This window comes from Pituophis catenifer, unplaced genomic scaffold (assembly GCF_029215685.1).
Source record: "Pituophis catenifer annectens isolate HBS135680 unplaced genomic scaffold, rPitCat1.0.hap2 SCAF_2, whole genome shotgun sequence".
NCBI classification, from domain to species: domain Eukaryota; kingdom Metazoa; phylum Chordata; class Lepidosauria; order Squamata; family Colubridae; genus Pituophis; species Pituophis catenifer.
In genome coordinates, this window is record NW_027256882.1 from 231,667,355 (window position 1) to 231,689,769 (window position 22,415).

Sequence of the window (22,415 nt, forward strand, 5' to 3'; positions counted from 1 at the left end):
CTGAAAATTTATAACCCCTCTTTCAAGTGAAAAATTCACATATTTTTATTTTAAAAAAGCTAAGTGACTTTTGTTCCTCACAGTTTAGTATGGTATTAGCTACTTCCCCTTGCCAGAAGCTTCACTTGGGAAATGTGGGATGGGGAGACTAAGTCTTAGTGTGATTACACAAAATGTATTAGTCATTTGAAATGTTCTGTATCTGTGAGTGTGTATGTGTAAGTGTATGTGAACAGGAGAAAGTTATTTTGCCATTTTCCTTAATTTCTAAATTTGGTCAATATATTTTAGGACATACAATAAAAACTGTGGTTTTTATGTAAAAGATTATGTAAAACTGTACAATTTGGTAATTGCGCTAGAAAAGAAGTTTAAGGTCACTTATGATCCACTGTCACACATCATCCATGTTTACCCTACAACCTCTAGTTTTCACTATCTCCCATATGACACTTTAATACATAGACATTTTTCCATTTCTCCAAACTTTAATACAAATATTGAGCAAATAAGCTAGCTATTGAAGATAAAGTAAATTTAACACCCTATCATTTCAACCCAAAAAAAGATTACACAGAAGGTACTTGATTATTTATGTTACTGATTTGGAAGAGGGAGGGAGGGACGGAAAGGGGAGGGGAGAAAGGGAAGGGGAGAGGGAAGGGGAAGGGGAAGGGAAGGGAGGGGGAAGGGAAGGGCGGGAGGAAGGAAGGAAGGAAGGAAGGAAGGAAGGAAGGAAGGAAGGAAGGAAGGAAGGAAGGAAAGGGAGGGAGGGAAGGAAGGATGAGGGAGGGAGGAAGGAAAGGAGGGGGGGAAGTAAACAAGGTTTCTGATCCTCACTGCCAGCTTCCTACAAGGAAGCCTGATCCAAAAGCAGACAAGAAATCAGAAGTCATGTTCAAGGTTCCTTGACATCAGAGGTGGTATTCAGCAGGTTTTGACCAGTTCTGGAGAACTGGTAGTAGAAATTTTGAGTAGTTTGGAAACCGGTAAATACCACCTCTGACTAGCCATGCCCCCATCTATTCTCCACCTCCCGAGTCCCAGCTGATCAGGAAGAAATGGAGATTTTGCAGTAACCTTCCCCTGGAGTGGGGAGGGAATGGAGATTATCCAGTATTCTTTCCCCTGCCACACCCACCAAGCCATGCCCACAGAACCGGTGGTAAAAAAAATTATATCCTACCACAGCTTGACACCTTATCACAAGTGCATTGGGAAGCCTGGGAGTTTGCATGGAAAGAATCTATGAGGATCATGGTACCAAGATTGATGGCGGGAGCCTGAGGGATTTGCAACTTCCTTCTAGGAAAGTTTGCACAAAGAAAGTAAATGGGGAATCTTGCAGGATAGGTCGCAACTTGCTCATGTAAATCTTTCCATCTCGCAAACTCTTTGCCAGTCCTTTGCAGCCATGCCATGCAGATTAGCCTCAATTCAGTGAGTCCTGAGTTGTCTAGTATGGTATACAGGAAGCTGACAGGTAAACTGATTTTTCAAACAGGAGCTGTGTTAGACAGTCCTACTTTCAAACTTTTCAGTGATCTGCTAAGCATTGAGGCACCTAAACAGCATTGCATCTGTTTATGCTTATAGTTTGAGTTTCCTTTTTATATGCAAAGGGTAAATGTTCTGTAAAAACATTTCAAGTGTTTTACGTGCAAAGTCTGAAATCCATCTCAGAGGAAGTTGAATGAATATACAGCTTGAGGGGGAAGAAAAATTAAAAAGTAAAGCATAAAACACAAATAAAGCATCTTCACACAAAGAGGGATTTGCCAAGTGAGATTGAAAAAAAGAAATCAGTAATGGTTGAACCTTCTTTTTTTTTTATCAGTCCCCATTTAACAAATAACACCTCCTGCGTTTAAATATTTAATGTGAAATCATGGATTTATATAGCTTACAAAATGCCACTGGGTTATTATCTTTACAGTTTGCATGACAGGAATATTCATATTCACCAACAAAGACAACAGAAATTCCTCCAGGTGCTAATAGTAGATAGCTTGGCTTGCTGCTTCACTAATCTACTAATTACAGAATCCCTCAGGTAGAACAATGTCATTAATCTGATTAAATTATTTATAGGGAAGGAAAGCTAAATCTTATTAGGCCTTCAGAATTTTGGATGTCATACAACTGTATGAATGACATTTTGGCATGGTTGAGGAACACAAATGATTGTCATAATAACTGTCGAAGAAGTTAGATACTCATTTTAGGATTTGGACCTAAAACCTCTTTAGGCTTCTTATAATCAATGATATACCAGCATGTAATTTGTAAATCGTCTTTTAAAATCCTGAAACTGTAGCATTGTTGAGATTAAGTATCAATGCCTGGATAAGAGAGCACTAGGAGCATGTAAATATTTCACCTGAACAAGACATTGTTGCTTTCCCATGACTTAATGACTTCCCCATAACTTAAGCATTTCAACAACTAAAGTAATACATTGAAGGCAGGGGTGAAATCCAGCAGGTTCTCATAGGTTTTGGAGAACCGGTAGCGGAAATTTTGAACAGTTCGGAGAACCGATAGTGGAAATTTTGAGTAGTTTGGAGAACTGGCAAATACCACCTCTGGCTGGCCCCAGAGTAGGGTGGAAATCAGGATTTTGCAATATCCTTCCCCTGGAGTTGGGTGGGAATGGAAATTTTGCAGTATCCTTCCCTGCCACGCCCACCAAGCCATGCCCACCACGCCACACCATGCCCACTACGCCACACCATGCCCACCAAGCCACGTCCACAGAACGTGGTATTTTTTTACCGGTAGTAAAAAAATTTAGATTTCACCACTGATTGAAGGTAAAGGTTTCTCCTGTCCAACTGTCTCCAACTCTAGGGAGCAGTGCTCATCTCTTGTTTCCTAGCAAAGGCAACCAATGTTGTTCAAAGATGCTTTCATGGTCATGTGGTTGGCATGACTCTACACCAAGGTACAGAGAACACTGTTATCTTCCCACTGAAGTGATACCTATTTATCTACTTGCATTTGCATGTTTCTGTATTTCTAGGTTGGCAGGAGCTGGGGCAGGAATGGGAACTCACCCTGTGACACAGTACCTGGGTCACGAACTGCCCACTTTCTGGTTAACAAACCCAGCATTTACTATAAGCAGATTATATGGGAAGACACTGGCCTCTCATTGAAAAATTGCCCAGGTACGGATATATTCCTTGTATTCACTGATAGATGAGAAAGAAACCAAGCTAGTAACCATCAGATAACATTTATATAGATTGGAAGCTATCTAAAGGGGGGGGGGATAAACAGATGTTCCATTTCAGTGAAAAGCAATTATAATCATTGAGTAGGAGAAGACAATGAGTCAAATGGCAGGAAGCACGAATCAAGAATTTTCTGGGCAATCAATTTTCTAAAGGGAAGGCAGTATAATGTTGGTAAACAGTTCAACTACATTTACTAATTGTTTTTTCACCAACCATTTCATAGAGAACCAAAATGAAGGCTCAGAGGTCTGAAGCGTTTTTCAACCATGAAGTTGGACTCTCATCCTGAAGCTTTTAATTTTTGGAGTCCTCTTGCATGGCCTGATAAAACAGAGGTTCTTTTTCTTGTAGCATTGCTTCCGAATAGAATGCACACCAAAGTAAAATCCAACTCTCAGCCCTCAGTAATGCCCTGAGGTTTTAGAAGTGCTTTCTATGAGAAGTGTCTTGCACGGAGTCCTGCTACAATTGTCTAATGCCATATATGTAAGAAAATGAATAGGTTTGTAGCTATTTGTTTTAGTTAAGAAGTTGCAAAATAGCAAGATCCTGGTATCAGACACTTGGTTTGCATCATGACATCAAAACACATGTTTCGGCATTGGTCCCCTATTCCAAAGATTCCTCCAGAAGATACTAAACTGTACTCCTTCAACCCATTTATATGCCTCAATAATTCTGCCAAATCAGGAAATGCCTATGTAGTTACTGTATGGTGTGCTTCAAGGCTGATACAAAGCTGATCAACTCTGATTTCAGAATCTGTCTACAGACGTTTTCAGGGCCAACCTTGTTTCAAATACTATGCAATTCCTCTGAAGACTATGGTGGCAAGTTTTCCACAGCATACTATATGAGATACAGATGTGGAAAAGATGAACCTAAAATATATGTGTGCAGTATATGTGTATAGAACACACACACACACACAACTATACATCAAATAACAAACATCTGAGCCAAAAAGCGCAAAGAAATTTATTCCCCATCAAGCCTCACCCAGAAATTGTCAGCTTCCCCACGCAGACCAGACAGGAAATACAATCAGATGAGTTAATTCTACTTTATTGCAAGACTACCTTAACAAAATGTTGCAAGTCTAAATGTAGAGATCTCCCACCCCCTCTCTTTTTATAGCCTGATAAGTTAGGGAAGATCCTTTCTGAATTTACTTCTTTGCCTGTAATGCAGCTGTGGACTCCCCCCCCACACCTTCTCTAATCATTCCCTAGGCAGCATTTCTTTCCCCTTAGCTCCCTCTCCCAAGATTCGCACAGACCAGAAATTTATTACGTGCCATTAGAGTCATGGTCCATTCTTAGCAACTGTATATGTAGGATTATGCCATTTTGTTTTCCAATAGTGCACCCCATTGTTGCTGTAATCTTCGTTTACCTTGCTACCAGTCATCCTTTTCTTTCCTTCCATCTTTCCCAGCATCCTAGACTTCTCGAGAGAACTAGATCTTTCTATAATTATCATATTCAATATATGATCATTTGAGCCTGGTCAATTATGTGTCAAGTAAAAACACCAGATTGATTTGTTCTATAATTCATCAGATTGCTGACTTGACTGTCAATGATATACTCAGGAATCTCCTCTAACACCAAAGTTCAACAATGTCACTGCTTTTTTTATCTTGCTTCTTTAGAGTCCAGCGTTGGCCTCCACAGAGGAAAAGCCATTACCTGCACAATGTTGACCTTTGCAGGTCCAGAACTCTAATGACATATGAATATCTTTTGGCTTCCAAGTGTTAGTTTGTAGTAGTCAACATCTTGTCTGTTGAATATTTTACTTTGGGTAGTCCATCCTAAAAGGCAAAAGCTGTTCAGCTCTTCAGTATCTTCATTGTCAATGCTAACCCTGGATCTGTTATCATTTGTTTGGTCTTTATATTTAATCTTAGTCCCTTTTTTCCCATGGTGATCCTCAACTTTCAGGAGTAGATTGTTGAGTTTACAGATCATTTGCATTTTCAGCTATCACAATATCATCACTGGCACAATACAGATTCTTTTTGTTTCTTCCTCCACCCATCTTCTTGTGAGCCAGCTTCCCTCTGTATATAGGTAGTGCTCAACTTACAGCAGTTCATTTAGTGACTGTTCAAAGTTATATTGGCACTGAAAAAAGTGACTTCTGGCTGTTTTTCACCCTTACGACCGTTGTAGCATCCCCATGGTCGTATGATTAAAATTCAGATGCTTGGGAACTAGTTCATATTTATAATGGTTGCTGTATCACAGAGTCATGAGATGCCTGTTTGCAACCTTCTGACAAGCAAAGTCATTGGGAAACTCAGATTCTCTAACAACTGGGTCAATAACTCAACAACTGCAGTGACTCACTTAACAATTGTGGCAAGAAAAGTTATAAAATGGGGCAAACCTCATTTAATAAATGTGTCACTTAGCAACATACATTTTGGGCTCGATTGTGGTCGTAAGTCAAGGATATTGATGCATATTGATCGTATAGGTTGAATAAATAAGAGAACAGTATGCAGCCTTGTCTCACTCCTTTGCTGATCTGGAGTCAGTTTGTTTCGCCATATTATATCCATATTGTGTATAAGTTCACATAAGAACAATGAGATGTTCTGGGATTCCTACTTTTTTAAAAGACATTCCACATCTTGACATGATAAATACAAGCAAAGCACTTTCTATAATCTAAATATTATTTTGCTACCATATGAAATTAAAGATATTGTATGCATCTTGTTAAGTTTATTTTCTTTGGCATTAGTATCTAAACTAATGTTTTCCAAACTATTGGTCACTGTGTCATTCTCCTTTACTATTTTCTTCCATTTTTTGCCATATCTGTAGATGTTCTATCACTTTCTGACCTTTCCAAATTGTTGATGACTGATCTAATTTTGTCTTTTATACTAGAAGTTCTTGTAAATAGGGAATATGTTCTAAAGAATCTTTAACATTAACATGACTTTTTTCAGCCCTCTGAGTAGTCCCTACGGACATAGCCATACCCACCAGGTCACCAGCTAGCCACACCCACCCAGTCACATGACCACCAAGTCACACACCCCCAACTAAGCCACGCCCACAGAACTGGTTGTTAAAAAAATTGAATCCCACCACGGAATGGAACGGAATGGAATGGAGCTAAGTTTCTCTTCCTCACCCCCATTTGCTCTTGTAGGAGCCGTCTCTTTCCTGACAGAGAGATGGGAGGAGATAGCGAATGGAATGGAATGGAATGGAATGGAATGGAATGGAATGGAATGGAATGGAATGGAATGGAATGGAGCTAAGTTTCTCTTCCTCACCCCCATTTGCTCTTGTAGGAGCCATCTCTTTCCTGACAGAGAGATGGGAGGGAGAGAGTGAATGGAATGGGATTCAGCAATGTTTGTCTTCCCCACCCCCATTTGCTCTTCTAGCAAAGGAGAGAGGGAGGGAGAGGGAGAGGGAGAGGGAGAGATGGATGAATGTCGATTGTAACCTCCTTGGGGCTGAGAAGAATTGCTGCAAAACTGAGTTTTCTGAAGTGGACCACTAGACTCGTAAACAACTTAAAAAATGATCTAGTAAAAAGAAAAGTCAAACAAAAGCAAATAAAACACTCCCAGGAGGAAAACAAATTAAAGTTTCATTTGTGTGTATTATTTAATGGACTGCTAAATTGGCAAAATGGACTGCTAAATTGGCCGTGCCCACCCAGCCACACCTACCCAGTCACATGACCATCTAACCACACCCACCCAGTCACATGGGGGGCAGCCACACCCACCTAGCCAGTCCGCCCCCCCAACAGTCTGAGGGACCCTGAAGTGGCCCCCTGTTCAAAAAGTTTGAGGACCCCTGGTTTAGGACAACATGCTGCAGCCAACTTACCACAGCCAACTTGCCATGGCCAACTCACCATGGCCAACTCACCACGGAGCGACTTGTCGCAAAGAACTCGCTGAGTGACAAGAGTTACACTAACACCAAAGAAAAGGTGAAATAGAATAATTAAAGAAAGAATGCAAAAAGGGGGACAACATGAAATGTGAATGACAAAAATTAAAACATTTTTTAAATTATTTTAAATAATTAAATTGAATTGTCGAATTGTTGGCTCATGGCAAGTTGGCTGTGGTGAGTTATTCCACAGCAAATTGGCCATGGTGAATTGGCTGCAGCAAGTTGGCCAAGGTGAGTTGGCCACAATAAGTTGACCATAGTGAGTTATCCTATTCTGCTCCTAGCATACTTCTTTTTTCAAAAAGAATTGGCTTTGGAGCTGTTAAGAGAGCATGAAAAGGTTTTTTGAGGTCAGAACCTTTATTTTTAAATCATCTTCATTAGAATTAATTTGACTCCTACAGCCACAGAAGAAGCAGTTTTGTTCTATGGTTTGTTTTTGTTTTATAAAAGCATTCACTTTGGAAAGTTTTAATATCTATGGGATTCTCAAATGTGATACACACAAAATCAGACATATATAATGAATGCAATATATAAAATGTGTGTGTGTGTGTGTGTGTCCACGCATGCATTCTGGGTGCTTCATTATTTCTAAATCAATTACTTTATCATCTGTGTGCATATATTATTTGGATTTACTATCTGCATTATTTTCTGAAATACTAATCAGCCCAGGAAAACACAAATCTCTCAGGAGAAATAAGTTTCTTTCATGATAAAATTCTCGGATGATGTGTTATTAGCAATACAGTGCATCCAAAATGAACAAGCTAAAAATAACTTTCTTTCCTAACAATGTTCTTCAAAGTCCACAATCAGAATGACTCCAGTTGGTATTCTGACCTCATTTTTGCTACTGTTTGAATTGGCTGACCCAAGTCTAACATGCATTAATAAAACACAGCAAATTGGGAGGTGGGGGGAAGCATAGCTATGTTTAGTCAGCTATTCTTCTTCTCTTATGTTAAGCTTTCACAACAGCTACGAAGTTAAGGAAATGTATTATTAAATGTGAACATATTGCTCTTTAATAATAATTATCAAACACTTTTTACAGAACAAAAAATAAGAAAAGAATCCTGAATCAAACTAGGTCACTCTTTTGAGGATAGAAAAGTTCACATTCTGGATAGAGAAGATCATTGGTTTGAAATAGGGGTAAAAGAGGTCATGTATCAGTGGTGGGTTCCTCCAGTTTGGCCTGGTTCCCCTGAGCCGGTAACGGTGACGATATGACATCACCGAACCAGTTCTGCCCCCACTCCCCCCACCCACCCACCCACCCACCCCACGTTATTCTTACCTTTTATTTGGCCCCACCCCCAATCTATTGCTGCCTCCTGAGTCCCAGCTGATGGCTAGAGGAAAAAAAAATGTTTAAACTCTTGCTGCGGGGCTTCAAAGGCCCTCCCTACAGCTGATCAGTGTTAAAAAAAAACAAATGAGTAGATCTGTGCCTGCAAAAATACATGAGTAGATCAGTGCCTGCAAAAATACATGAGTAGATCAGTGCCTGCAAAAATACATGAGTAGACCAGTGCTAGCACAAAATAAATGGGTAGATTGGTACAGCTCTGCAAGCAATTAAAAGCCTGGTAGACCAGTACCTCTGCTAAATCCTAAATAATTGTCACATGACCATCAAGCCATGCCCACAAAATAAACCACACCCACAGAACCGGTAGTAAAAAAATTTAGAACCCACCCCTGCCATGTATATTAAAAATGAACAGCCCTCCCTCAACAGATGGAGAGGACTCCAACACCGGCTATCTCCAGTATACAATGCAGTCCTTTTGGCTGTTCCAAAAATATTCCATACCTCTGATTCAGGTGACCCTGGGGGCACAGATAAAGCCCCCAAGCCCCAAGTAGCCCAAGTCAACGGCGCTCGGACAGTGTTAAGACAAGTTGACTGCAAAGAAAACAGAATCTTTCCATTCCCCAATCTCACCATCCTGTCAGAACCCACCCTTCTATTCCCCCCACCACACACACACACACACACACACACACTATCTCAAGTGTCAGTATCTGCCTTCCATCTCCCTCATCATCCACTACAACTGGTGAAGCTTCCGGGATGGGAAGCAATACGTCTTTTTCTTCTTCCTTCTCAAAAAAAAAAAATCATTTCAAAACAAAAAACAAAATAGCACCACCTTTGAGACAACTATGACCTGCATGACTGACAATCTTGATAGACATCTGAATCAAACTGTTTTTTATTGCTTAGCAGTATACCGATGCTGTGTTTTTTTTTCCAGATCTGACACACCTGAAATTATGCTGAAATAGAACAAAATAGTTTTATGTCTTGTAGTCCTCATTACTTTCTTTTTCTTTGTTACCAAAAAGCCTGGCTTTTGCACTTATGTTTGTGAGATATCCAACTATATTTCAACCCTGAAATTTTAATTGTTGTCTTCAAAATGGCAAGATTTAAGCTTTGGCAGAGCAGAACACATATTGTTTGCATTACTGGCAGCAAATGTAACTAAAATCATCAACAGCCCCATAACTTCTGCTAGACAGGCATACTGTAACTCTGCATTAAAAGTAGCAATTTAACATAGCCACCAATTATGGCTTGTAAACTATACTTTATGATTTATGTGATGCCACCCAGAGGTGGGCTTCAGCAGGTTCTAGCCAGTTCTGGAGAACCGGTAGCGGAAATTTTGAGTAGTTTGGAGAACCAGTAGTAAAAATTCTGACTGGCGCCGCCCCCATCTATTCTCTGTCTCCCAAGCCCCAGCTGATCGGGAGGAAATGGGGATTTTGCAATAACCTTCCCCTGCCACATCCCACCAAGCCATGCCAATCAAGCTATGCCACACCCACCAAGCCATGCCCACAGAACCGGTAGTAAAAAAATTTGAATCCCACCACTGATGCCACCTAATTGAGGTTAAACATACAACACCTCAGTGTGTTACCTAGTCATCATACAGATAACCTTGTGCACAGTCAATGCATTTCCCTCACCATTAAACAACTATATTACATTTGCTATTACAGGTCAGAGCTTTGGAGACAGAGAGTTACCAACTTTCACAAAATTTCAAACCTGACCGTAATGGTTTTTGTTACAGGCATTAAAAAGAAAATCAAGTAATTGATGTTCAAATCCATACGGTTAGCACTCCTTTGACTTCTCTCGGGTGATTATTAGCAAGAGGTGAAGAATCTTTCACCTCTGATATTGGATGTCTGTCCAATTCTTACTATAAAAAGAATGTAACTTTTGACTTCAGTCATCCTTGGAAAATTCCTGTCGGAACAGTTTGCAGCTTCAGCAAATGTAAATTCTTGGGAACTGACACTTGTGAAATTATAATTGTAACAATAACAATTTAGCAAGCTGCCAAGCAAGGTTAAGGATAATGAAAGGTTAGACTTTTTCCCCCACCAAGCTAGCCAAAAAGATTGCAATTAATTGAAATAATCACTGCCATGAGGCTAGAGCAAAGAAGAAAGATTAGAAGTATCTCCCAGACAAATCACACAAGAAATAACTTTCCGCCCAATTTGAAAGAAGGCATTTAGATATAACAATTTAGAAAATCCAACAGTATTGTATTCATGTATTCTCATATCAAGGAGCACAAAGCAGTGGTGAAATGTAAAATTTGTTACTACTGGTTCTGTGGGCGTGGCTTGGTGGTGGTGGGGTAATCTGACTGAGTGGGCTTGGCCAACTTTTTTTTTTTAACTTTTAAAACCATATTTTCTACAATCTCTTCGGCCGAAGAGATTGTAAAAAAAATGCTTGTAAAAGCCTCTGACGATCCCAGCTGAGCTGCATGATCATCAGAGGCTTTTTTTTTTTTACTTTTAAAAGCATTTTTTTCGGCCGAAGAGGTTGTAGAAAAAATGCTTTTAAAAATAATTTTAAAAAGCCTCTGATGATCACATGGCTCAGCTGGGCAATGGGGGGGGCAGGGATTTTTGCTACCGGTTCTCTGAACCACCTGCCGCCATCGCTATCGGATCAGGCAATCCGGCCCAAACCGCAAGCATTTCACCCCTGGCACAAACTGATCTCATACTACATTTCTGGTAGTATAGTAGCCCATATTATAGTACTCACACTGATTTCCTACAGTACTTTGGTATCTTCAACTTTTTTGAAACTTATCGAATTTGGTACTCAATGCATTTTGACATGAAAATTTCATCCCGGTACTCATCATTTGTTTAGAACTCAATGCACAAGCTAGAATTTGTTGCTTGTTGGCTGCTTTGTGACTCACTACATTATTCCTTATAGGGAAAATGTGTTTGGTACTCATGGTTTTTGGTACTTATCACGCCTTCCCGAACCAACCAATTAAGGATGACTTCGAGGTGCCACAGTGCTTATTTCCTGTCAATCTTTTATTAGTTAAATGTATAAATGTCCCAGTGATAGTCTAGCTAAATAATTTAAGAATGTGGCTTGAATAGTGGTATGTTTAGAGAGGCAAATGTATCTGAAAATACATAGCATTTTGTTTCAATGTAAAGAGCTTAAGAGTAAAAAAAAATCAAATGACCACTTAGTATAACATAAAAATTACATAGAATAATTGAGTTTGAAGGGACCTTGGAGGTCTTCTAGTCCAGCCCCCAGCTCAAGCAGGAGATACTATATCATTTCAGGCAAATGGTTGTCCAGTCTCTTTTTGAAAGCCTTCGGTGATGGGGCACACACAACATCTGAAGGCAAGCTATTCCATTAATTGACAATTAATTAATTAATTGGTTAATTGCTTTCACCATTAGGAAATTTCTCTTGGTTAGTTTCCAACCATTGATTCTCGTCTTTCCTTTTGGTGCTTTGGAAAATTGTTTGGTCCCCTTGTCATTGTAGGAGCCCTCAAATACTAGAACAGTGCTATCATGTCCCCCTAGTCCTTCTTTTCGTTAGACTAATACCCAGTTCCTGTAATTGTCCTTCATACATTTTAGCCACCAGCGCCATTGTCATTTATGTCCCTTTTCCAGAGCCTCAATGTCAGATGTAAATGCCTTATTCTCCAATGTGTAAATAGTATATGAACGGGGTATCAGGGGTTAATTTATTCTTCACTCCTTAATGTATTCATAATTCACCACTCCCACATCTAGTTCCTCCCATTGTATATATAAGGAGCTGTCTGCATCTTTTTCCTTGCTTCTATCTGTGAATATTCAGTGAATATAGAATGCCTGCTGTAAATAAAAGAAAATATATTCAAACCTCTAACTCTCACTAATCTTATTGAGTCTGATCCTGAAAATATTGCAACAAGCTGGTAGCAGAGGATGGTTAATTGACTCAATAAAAACTTAAAAATGTCTAAGAAAGATAGGCCCAACACCAGGGCATACAGCAAAGAAATGGAAACAGAACAAGAAATAATCAACGAATCCACAAACGCAATTTCGAGAGAATCCGAAGAATACACCACTGAAGACGAAGAAATTATAGATGAAAATGATGACCAGGAGGAAATCGAAATAGAGAATAACGAACTCAGGTCAGAAATATTAAAACTATTAAAGAGCCAGAAGAACGATGAAAGCCTCATCGCGAACCTCCAAGATATGCTGAAGAACAGCGGAGCAGCGAGAGAGAAAAACATCACTAATGAAAAGTCTAAAGACCCAAAAACAGTGAGTGATATGACTGCAGAAAAAAATATTGTGAAGAAGAAAAACGGTGATCCAGCGCGAAATTTTGAATGGCAGCCATCTTGGTTTCAACAGGCCTCCAAGGTGAGCGAAGCAGAGCCAATCAAAAAGCTCAATTCAAAATTTCTGGCGCGAAAAACGTTATCAGACAACGAAAATGAAAAAGAAGATTCAAACTCCTCAGAAGAATCAGAAAGTGAAGGTGATTCAACAAACTACCAAATAAAATCAGCAATGAAAACGCTTTTTGCTGCATTTGGGCCAAAACTAAAAATTACTAAAAAGCCAACGAAGAAGCGAGCGAGCAAGCCAATGCCTCAAGACCTGCCCGCTCCCATCCTGACTACGAGAGCGCCGACGCCCGAACCCAGAGAGCCCTGCCGATACCGCCCCACGCCACAGACCGAAGCAAGCACCAACACCCTCAGAAGAAAAGGAAGAACAACCGCTGTCGTCAGGACTCCCAAAATCGAACCAGAGACCGATTCATCTGAGGAGGAGCGGAACGAGCGAGCCGCGGTGAGGAGAACCTTTCACGACGACTCCAAGGAAGAAATGGACAACGCGCATGCGCAAGACTACGCAGATGGCCCGGGAAGACATGAACTGGCGAGGAGACCGTGCAGGCTCGTTGCGAGCATCCCCATGCCGTTTTGTAACTTTCTGCATTTACGAGACCACGGACTACCTCAGGTTGTAAGTAATGGACCTAATAATGTCGGAAATTTACCCAGTGACTTCCCAAAGCTAAGGGTAGATGGCATTAATTTGCAAGAATGGTATCAACAGCTCCAGGTTGTCTTTATGAAGGAAAACTTACTGTCTTTTATCACTAGTCCCCCAAAAAGACCTTGGACTCTAAAAATAGATTGTTTACACCATAGAGCATTTTTCTTATTAATATCTAGTGTGTCTCCTGCAATGTATCACAGCATTAAGCCAAATCTGACTGTTTCAGAAATTATTCAATGCATGTTTAATTTGTTTCACAGTGACAGTGTAGCTACCACCACAAGGATGTCTAAAGATTTCTTTTCATCTAGGATAAAACCAGGGGTTTCCATAAGTGAGCACTTAATATCTTTAAACAAAATAAGAGCTGAGCTGCATTTGAGGGGGGAGGTGATTTCAGACCAAACAATGAAAAGTGTTATTATCAACTCACTTGATCCATCATGGGACAATTATATAACACATTTAGACATAATCAATCTAGGATACTTATCCATAGAAAGTCTATCCAATAAATTAATAGCAGAAGACAATTCAAGAAGGAATCGTTCTAACAATCACATAGAACACAAACCATATAGGAAAGTAGCTTTCCAAGAAAAATATAATGAAACATTTAAATGTCATAACTGTGGATCCAGGGAACACAATAGGAGAGATTGCCCCAAGATTTCAAAAGAAAGACATAGGTCAGAATATAGAAACAAATACAATTATAGACAGTCTTCCATAGATAGACATAGATATAGAAGCCCACCAAATTACAAAGAGAATAGAGGGGGCAGAGATAATTCAAAGGATAGAAAATCTGGTTCACTAAATGGATTAAATAAACAAGACAACACTAACATACAGCAAAATGAGAACAATAATTGGCTTATTGATTCTGGAGCAACTAATCACACCACTAATAACAAAAATATATTGTCTTCATTTATAGAAGATAAATTTGTAATAAAGGTAGCTAACCAAGAAAAGGTTCAAGTATTAGGTAGAGGGAATGTAACCCTGCCTGGTCTAGGAAAAATAGAGGGGGTATTGTTAATACCTGAAATACCTCATAACATACTAAGTGCCATAAAACTAAGTAGAGATTCTGACATTAACATTGTTTTTTCTAAAGGAAAAGCGACTTTGGAGAAGAATAAAATAAATATAGGCACTGTGATGATTAAAGGAGGCCTACCTTATCTGATAACAAAGGAAAAATGGTTGCATAACATTGATTCAAATATGGAAGATTGTATTGAAGTAGATAATGAAAATATTAGCAACAGTGACAATGATGAATGTAAAATATCTCATGATCACATAGATACACACAATGAAAAAAAACCAAAAATAGGTAAGCCAATTCATGATGAGTGTGCTCACATCTTACATAGGAAGTTAGGACATGCCAGTTTTCCTGTAGTACAAAAAATGACTGAACACGCAGAAGGTGTTAAAATAAAAAATTGTGAAAACTATTTGGAATGCTCAGTATGTAAATCTACAAAACTAAAAACTAGTCCCAGACCAAGAAAATCTACTAGATCAACCAACAAAATTTTTGATTTAGTACACATGGACTTAGTTGGTCCATTAACTCCATCAATCACTTATAGAAAACGTTACTTCTTGACAATATATTTGTCAAGTAGACGATTATAGCCGCTATGGATTTGTTTATACATTAAAACACAAAGATGAAACCTTTCAAAAATTTAAAGAATTTTACAAACGCATAGAAACACAACACAATATCAAAATAAAACAAATTATGACAGATAGGGGATGTGAATTCATGTCTAAAGAATTCTCCCAATGGTTAAAAGACAAAGGAATGTTACATTACACATCTAGCCCATTTTCTGCGTTCCAGAACGGGATTGCGGAGAGGAAGAACTCAACATTACAAACCATGATTAGATGCACATTGGAAGATGCTGGCTTAAGCAAACAATTCTGGTCAGAAGCCTTACATTATTCAAATTACACACAGAATAGAACCTGGTCCAGCATTGTAAATAAGACACCATATGAAGTGATGTATAATAGGAAACCAAAATTAGCACACATGCACATATTTGGAGTCACTGCAGACGTACACATACCTAAGCAATTAAGAAGAAAGGGAGAAAACGTATCCAGAAGACTCAGATTTATGGGTTACGAGACAGGCACTAAAGGATACAGATTCATTGATAATAATAACAAATTTATAGTCTCCAGAACAGCTGTGTTCCATGAACAGGCCAACTGGTCTAAAATACATCTTAATGAAATATTTCCAAATAACAACAAAGATACAAAATCTCATGAGGAAGAGACTATAGAAAAGCAAGATATCAACAAATATAAAAACAAAACCAAAACATGGACAAATAGCCAACACAAAATAAAAACAGATACACTAACAAAAAAGGAAGCAAGATATTTGCATGATAACGATAGTAAACCTAAAAAAACTATTAGAAACACCAGAAATCAAATACCAAATAAATACAAGGATTATATAATGCATATGGATGGTGAGCCAACAACACCTAATACATATGAGGAAGTGTTAAAACTCCCTAGTAAAGAAAAAGAAAAATGGGAATTAGCGATGAAAAAAGAGATGGAAAGTTTACAAGGACTAAATGTATTTACACCTGCAGTTGCACCTAAAGATAAAACAATTATTGGTACCAGGTGGATATATAAAATTAAGAACTTAGAGGGAGGCAATACCCTATACAAAGCTAAACTAGTTGCACAAGGTTATGCACAGAAATATCCGGAGGACTATACTGACACGTATTCCCCCACAGTAAGAACAGAGAGTGTCAAAACAGCTCTAGTGGTAGCATCAGCACTCAATCTTGATGTATTCCAATATGACATACAGACTGCGTATCTACACGCAAAACTAGATAAGGAAATATATGTAAGAGCACCTCACAGTCAATACACAAACAAAAATGAGATTTGGTTGTTAAACAAGAGTTTATACGGGTTAAAACAATCTGGTAAACAATGGTATGATTGTTTAGTAAAAGTACTTAAAACCATGGACTTCAATGCTACCACTGCTGATAACTGTTTCTTTGTCAAAAAGGGTGATGATTACATAGAATTTGTATTGATTTATGTGGATGACATTTTATACATAGGAAAACATAAAGAGAGAAGAGAAACTTTTGTAACTAAGCTAAATGAACATTTCTCGTTAAAATCTCTAGGCAAAGTAAACAAATATCTTGGTGTTCAAATTAATAAGACTAAAAGAGGATTCAAACTTACTCAGAGAGATAAGATCATAGAACTTTTAAATAAATGCAATCTAAATAATGCCAAACCTTGTGATACTCCTATGCAAACTGACTTTCTAAGAAATACTGATGAATCTTCTCCCGAATTCAAAGATAACACATTTTATAGATCAATCATAGGTTCACTTCTTTATATATCTAATTGGACAAGACCAGATATCGCTTTACCACTCAATTTATTATCCAGACATGTCAGCAAGCCAACAATGTATCACTGGGAAGCTGTTAAAAGAATTTTAAGATATCTGAAAAGTACACTAGACTTTTGTTTAATGTTAGAACCTAACGATAATAAAGAACCAAAGCTTACATGTTACGCAGATGCGGACTGGGCTGGAGACACCTCATGTAGAAAAAGCACATCTGGCTATATATTCCTCTTAAATGACTGTCCAGTTTACTGGTACACTGGTAAACAAGAACTAGTGGCCACTTCAACGACAGAAGCAGAATATGTTTGTTTATCCAAAGCTGCAAATAACCTTGTATGGTTTAATGATTTAATTTCAGATGTTTGGAAAAAACCTGCTTTGCCTTTTGTTATGCATGAAGACAACAAAGCAGCCATTGAAATATCTAGATCTGACGCCATTGGACAAAGGTCCAGACACATAGATATAAAATTTAAACATGTGAGACAATTATCTCAGGATGGATTTATTAAAGCAGTGCATTGTGATACTTCAGAACAATTAGCTGACATATTGACAAAGCCTTTACCTTCTAAGCAGCACAAATATTTAACTTCTAAATTGTATGTTTTGTATTGTCCTGAATCTGAATGTAATTGGTGTTGCATAACGAATCGGCATTTAGAGGGGGATTTGTCAGATGTAAATGCCTTATTCTCCAATGTGTAAATAGTATATGAACGGGGTATCAGGGGTTAATTTATTCTTCACTCCTTAATGTATTCATAATTCACCACTCCCACATCTAGTTCCTCCCATTGTATATATAAGGAGCTGTCTGCATCTTTTTCCTTGCTTCTATCTGTGAATATTCAGTGAATATAGAATGCCTGCTGTAAATAAAAGAAAATATATTCAAACCTCTAACTCTCACTAATCTTATTGAGTCTGATCCTGAAAATATTGCAACACTCAATATCTTTTTTGTATTGTGGTGACCAGAACTGAATGCAATATTCCAAGTGTGGTCTTACATTTGGAATTACTGTACATACATGCTCATCCAGCTGTCCCCTAAGACTAAGTATTTTTTATATATTTTAAGTATTTTATTTTAAGTATTTTAATTCTTTAAAAAGGAGGAATATATGAAAGGGATTCTGTGATTAACCAGCATGCTCATTCTTGTGCGTGTGAGGGGGTGTAACTTGAGACTTTTCCTTGGCTGCAGATCCCTGGATGTGTGCTCTGAAGTTCAGTCTTTGGACTATAAGTACTGTGTTCTAATTGCAAAGTAAACATGTGAATGGGAAAGTGGTTTAACTGATTTTTATCCAGTCCATGTTCTTAAATGGATTATGTCATAATCCTACTGAAGTTTAAGCACTGACTGCAATGAGCAGCAATTAAATCTCTTTACTGGAATAATAAATGTTCATTTAACAAATGAAATAGGTGGATAAAATGAAATCTGCATGTCTCAACGCAATATGCTAGATTATCTATCTTCTTTTCACTGCCCTCTGCATATTTTCTATGGAAAGAAAGATCCTCTGAGTCATGTAGTAAATCTTTGTTTATTGCTTGCTGTGTTTAAAAGATACCAAGCACCAGAAAAGCAAAGAGAATATTTACCCTAAGTTAATACGGCAATGGCAACGTGTGAATCACATTTCCTTTTTTCAAATGCCTGATGCTCTTTGGATACTTGTTATTTATGCATCTGTAGCGTTAACACAGGGCTTCATGAAACTCATGGACTTTTCTTTTAAAAGAATTATTTCATCCACTTCTAGAACCACAATCTTAAAAAGAGATTACAAAAAACCATCAAAGAAAAAAAACAGAAGGCTGACTATTTAAAGGACTCTTGTTTTGTGTAACAGATAATCTGCTGACAACCTAGGCTTAAATTCTAAATATTTGGCATAAAAAAAGAAAAATTCCATAATATTCAGAAAAAACATGTATTCAAGAAATAAAGATCAGTTTTCCTCTTAAATTAAGTACAAATGAGGAAGGGAGATGCATCATTTGAGGTGACATTATTAAATGCAGTGAGATGACATAACAGAGAAAAGAATAGGTGGAAACTGTGCCCATTAGAGCCTTTGTAGATTTACACTCATTGTACCAATTATATCCTGCTTTTGTGTACAGTCAGTTATGCCATTATCACTTAGGGCTGAACTACTGCAATTTACGGTAGATGAGATACCATTGCAGGTCCTTGAAGCTAAAACTGGAACAGCATGGGGCTGTTTGGATAGTTAATGGATACATTTAAAGTCAGCCAATTGTTGGAAATGTGGCCACCACCAAGGCACCTACTATCATTGCTGGTGGACTGCTCCCAAGTGAAAAAATTTTGGAAAATGATCTGGAAATGGCTTACGGAAATAATAAAAGTAAATATTGATTTTGAACCCAAGATCTTTCTCCTGGGAATTCTAAAAACAGAATATGAAAAAAAGAAGAAGTACCTTATTACACATATAACTACAGCGGCAAGAATAACCTACACTCAATATTTGAAGGAGAAAAAACCACCAACCGAAGAATAAGTAATCAAGAAAATATTAGAGTGCGCTGAAATGAACAAGCTAACATTAGAACTTAATGAAAGAGAGAACACGGAGTATTATAATGTGTGGGAGTTGTGGTATGAGTGGTTAGAGAAAAGAATCAAAAAATGAAATTTGAGAAGTATCAAGGTTAATTAATAATGTTCATAAAGAGTTAACTATTACCATGTACATTACTGAACTAAGGTTGCAATCCACGAAAATAACAAGTAAACAATATGTATATAACTGTATATAATTAACTGTATATAATTACCTGTAATAATACCCAAACTATATACAAGCAAAGATACAATACTATGTAAATAATATGTAAATAATTTAACACCACGGAACCGAAAAACGCAGAATTGTATTTCTATATTTTCACAATAAAAACCAATAAAAAAAAAATAAAGTCAGCCTTGTAACACTTCTGCCATAGTAGAAGTGCTGGCAACCAGTGTGCATCAAGGTGTACTTGAAGATATTAGTTATGGCCTTCGAAGCAAAATGAATCTGCTGTCCAGGCTGTTAGGGAGAGCAGGCCCCTTGAAGGTTTCATCTCCAAGGATTGTTTCTATATACAAAGGCTTGTTAGGATCTTCTCAGTAGTGGCCCCACTTTTGCTCATACATCCAGACCAATCTCCCTGCTGTGTTTTTTTGTTTTTGTTTGCAAGCCTATTAAAACTTTGGTGTTTAGTAGGGCCTTCAGCAAATCTTAATCTAGGCCTTATCCCGGGCGATGGTACCTTTATTACAGTATTACTTTTATTTTTTTGTTTTTCTACTATTTTTTTAATGCATTGCCTTTTTGGGGGGGAAGGTAAGCTTCTCAGCTAGAAAGCGAGATAAAGAAATCCCAATTGTTATCATTATCAGCCATTCAGTCGTGTCTGACCCTCGGCCACTCATGGATCAACACTCTCCATTGTCCTGTCTTTCACTGCCTCCTTCAGATCTGCCATAATCACCCCAGTGTCATCCTTCTTAATGTCCAGCCAATGGATCCTAGAGCAGCCCCTTCTCCTTTGCCTGCTGATCACTCCCAGCATGACTGACTTCTCAAGTAAGTCAACTTGCATGACTTGGCCAAAGTATGATATCCTTTGTTTGACGATCTCAGCTTCAAGTGATATTTTTGAGGAGGCTTTGGGGAGAATGTCTTTGTGATTTTAGCAGTCCATGGCATAGTAATTGTTGTCTCCAGCACCACAATTTGACAGCACCACAACTCTGCCTTTTTCAGAGCTGAGTTTCACAGCCATAAGTAGCAATTAGAAAAATCATTGCACTAATTAATCTGTGTTTGGTTAATTTCCACTCTACTCTTCCAGATATTATTCATGCCAGACATTGTAATTCTTCCTAGTGCTATACATCTTCTGATCTCAGGGCTGCAGCCACCACGCTGGTTGACATAGAGCCCAGGAAGTTGAATCCCTTTATTGTTTTGATGATCTCATTGGAGATCTGTACTCTGACCTGTGTGTTCTCTGCAGTTGTCATTATCTTTGTTTTCTTGACGTTAAGGTGTTAACCTTTCTTGATGTTTTGATGTCTTAACCTTTCTTGATGATAAGGAAATCCTAGTAATAACTGAATAAATAATATTTTTATTCAGTTTTAATAACTGAACTATTATTCAATAGTTTTAATAACTATTTTAAAAATACAGCATAACAAAGCTTTCAGGGTCTTGTTTCAAAGCTCAGAATTAAACTCTGTTAAGAGGGGATATTATAATAGCAATAGTGTATATGCATGCATCTGGGTAAATATGCATGCAATTTCTTGAAATTAGCCAAGCTTTCCATTCCCTAGTTTCAAAAATCAAGTCTACCATGCCAACATTATTTTTACCATATTGAATTCGATATAAGTCTGATACTTGGGTGAAGAAATTTTCCTCTGCCATTTCAAGATATTTAGATATTTCCCACATCATTTGAACCAATAATAGGTATTATCGTCACCTGCACTCTAGTTCAAAAGTAGAGATAAAATAATGTTTTGAAAAGCTCCACTTCAAGCAAAGGCTCATGTAAGCACATCATTATTTTACATTATTTGAATAACAGGGAAATCAGAAATATTCCTAACCCATCAAAAAGCAGATGTGGAGGAGAAAGGTCTCATAGCTGATGGAGAGAAGATTGCCCAGATCAGAATCCTTGCTCAAACACCCTTGTTTGAATAACTGAGCAAGTAGATGATGTGTAAATAGAAGAACCCAGGAGGGACATAAGTAGTTACCATTGATACTGCTTACCTGCAGGGAGACGTGGAGGAAGCAAGCATGCTAGAAAAAGGAAAATTGGTCGGATGTCAGTTGCCCAAGCTCAAAGATAACACTGTGATATCCAATTGAGTTCAGTTCTTTATTTGTCTACATCTAATAGACAGAATCTTGCCAGACTAAAGCTATAACTTTCTAACCAAATAGATATACCCTGGGAAATTCTAGATTGTGACTAGCCTGAACCTCTTTCTCCCTCATCCATCCAGCTCAGGACTGTGCACTCTCTTGGTTTGGGCCCATCTCTGAAATGTGCTGCCTCGGCTCTGCTATTGCCAACATTCCCTCCCACTCAGTTTTCAGCTTCACATTCCATTATGCCATAGTTGCAAAGAGTTAAAAGAAGAACAGCTGCCATCATTGTAAGTGATAAATATATTCATGTTGATTCTCAAAGAAAGTTTAATGACTCTGGCTTTTGAAGTGTAGCCTCATTATTAAATGGAGGGAAATTTAACTTATAATCAGGCAAGAATATGTAAATGCTTTAGCATGATCTTATTATTTCTTTGATGGTTTATAATTTTTAAATGTCCAATAGCCATAGTTTTCT

At 38.0% G+C, this 22,415-nt stretch overlaps 1 long non-coding RNA gene across 1 annotated transcript; it reads left to right on the forward strand.

The window, feature by feature from the left end:
- Positions 1–3,092: 3,092 nt before the first annotated feature.
- LOC139311232 (uncharacterized) lies at positions 3,093–22,170 on the forward strand. The gene is made up of 3 exons (XR_011599925.1): positions 3,093–3,170; positions 20,523–20,632; positions 22,072–22,170. It is a non-coding gene; the product is annotated as an uncharacterized lncRNA (long non-coding RNA).
- Positions 22,171–22,415: the final 245 nt, after the last annotated feature.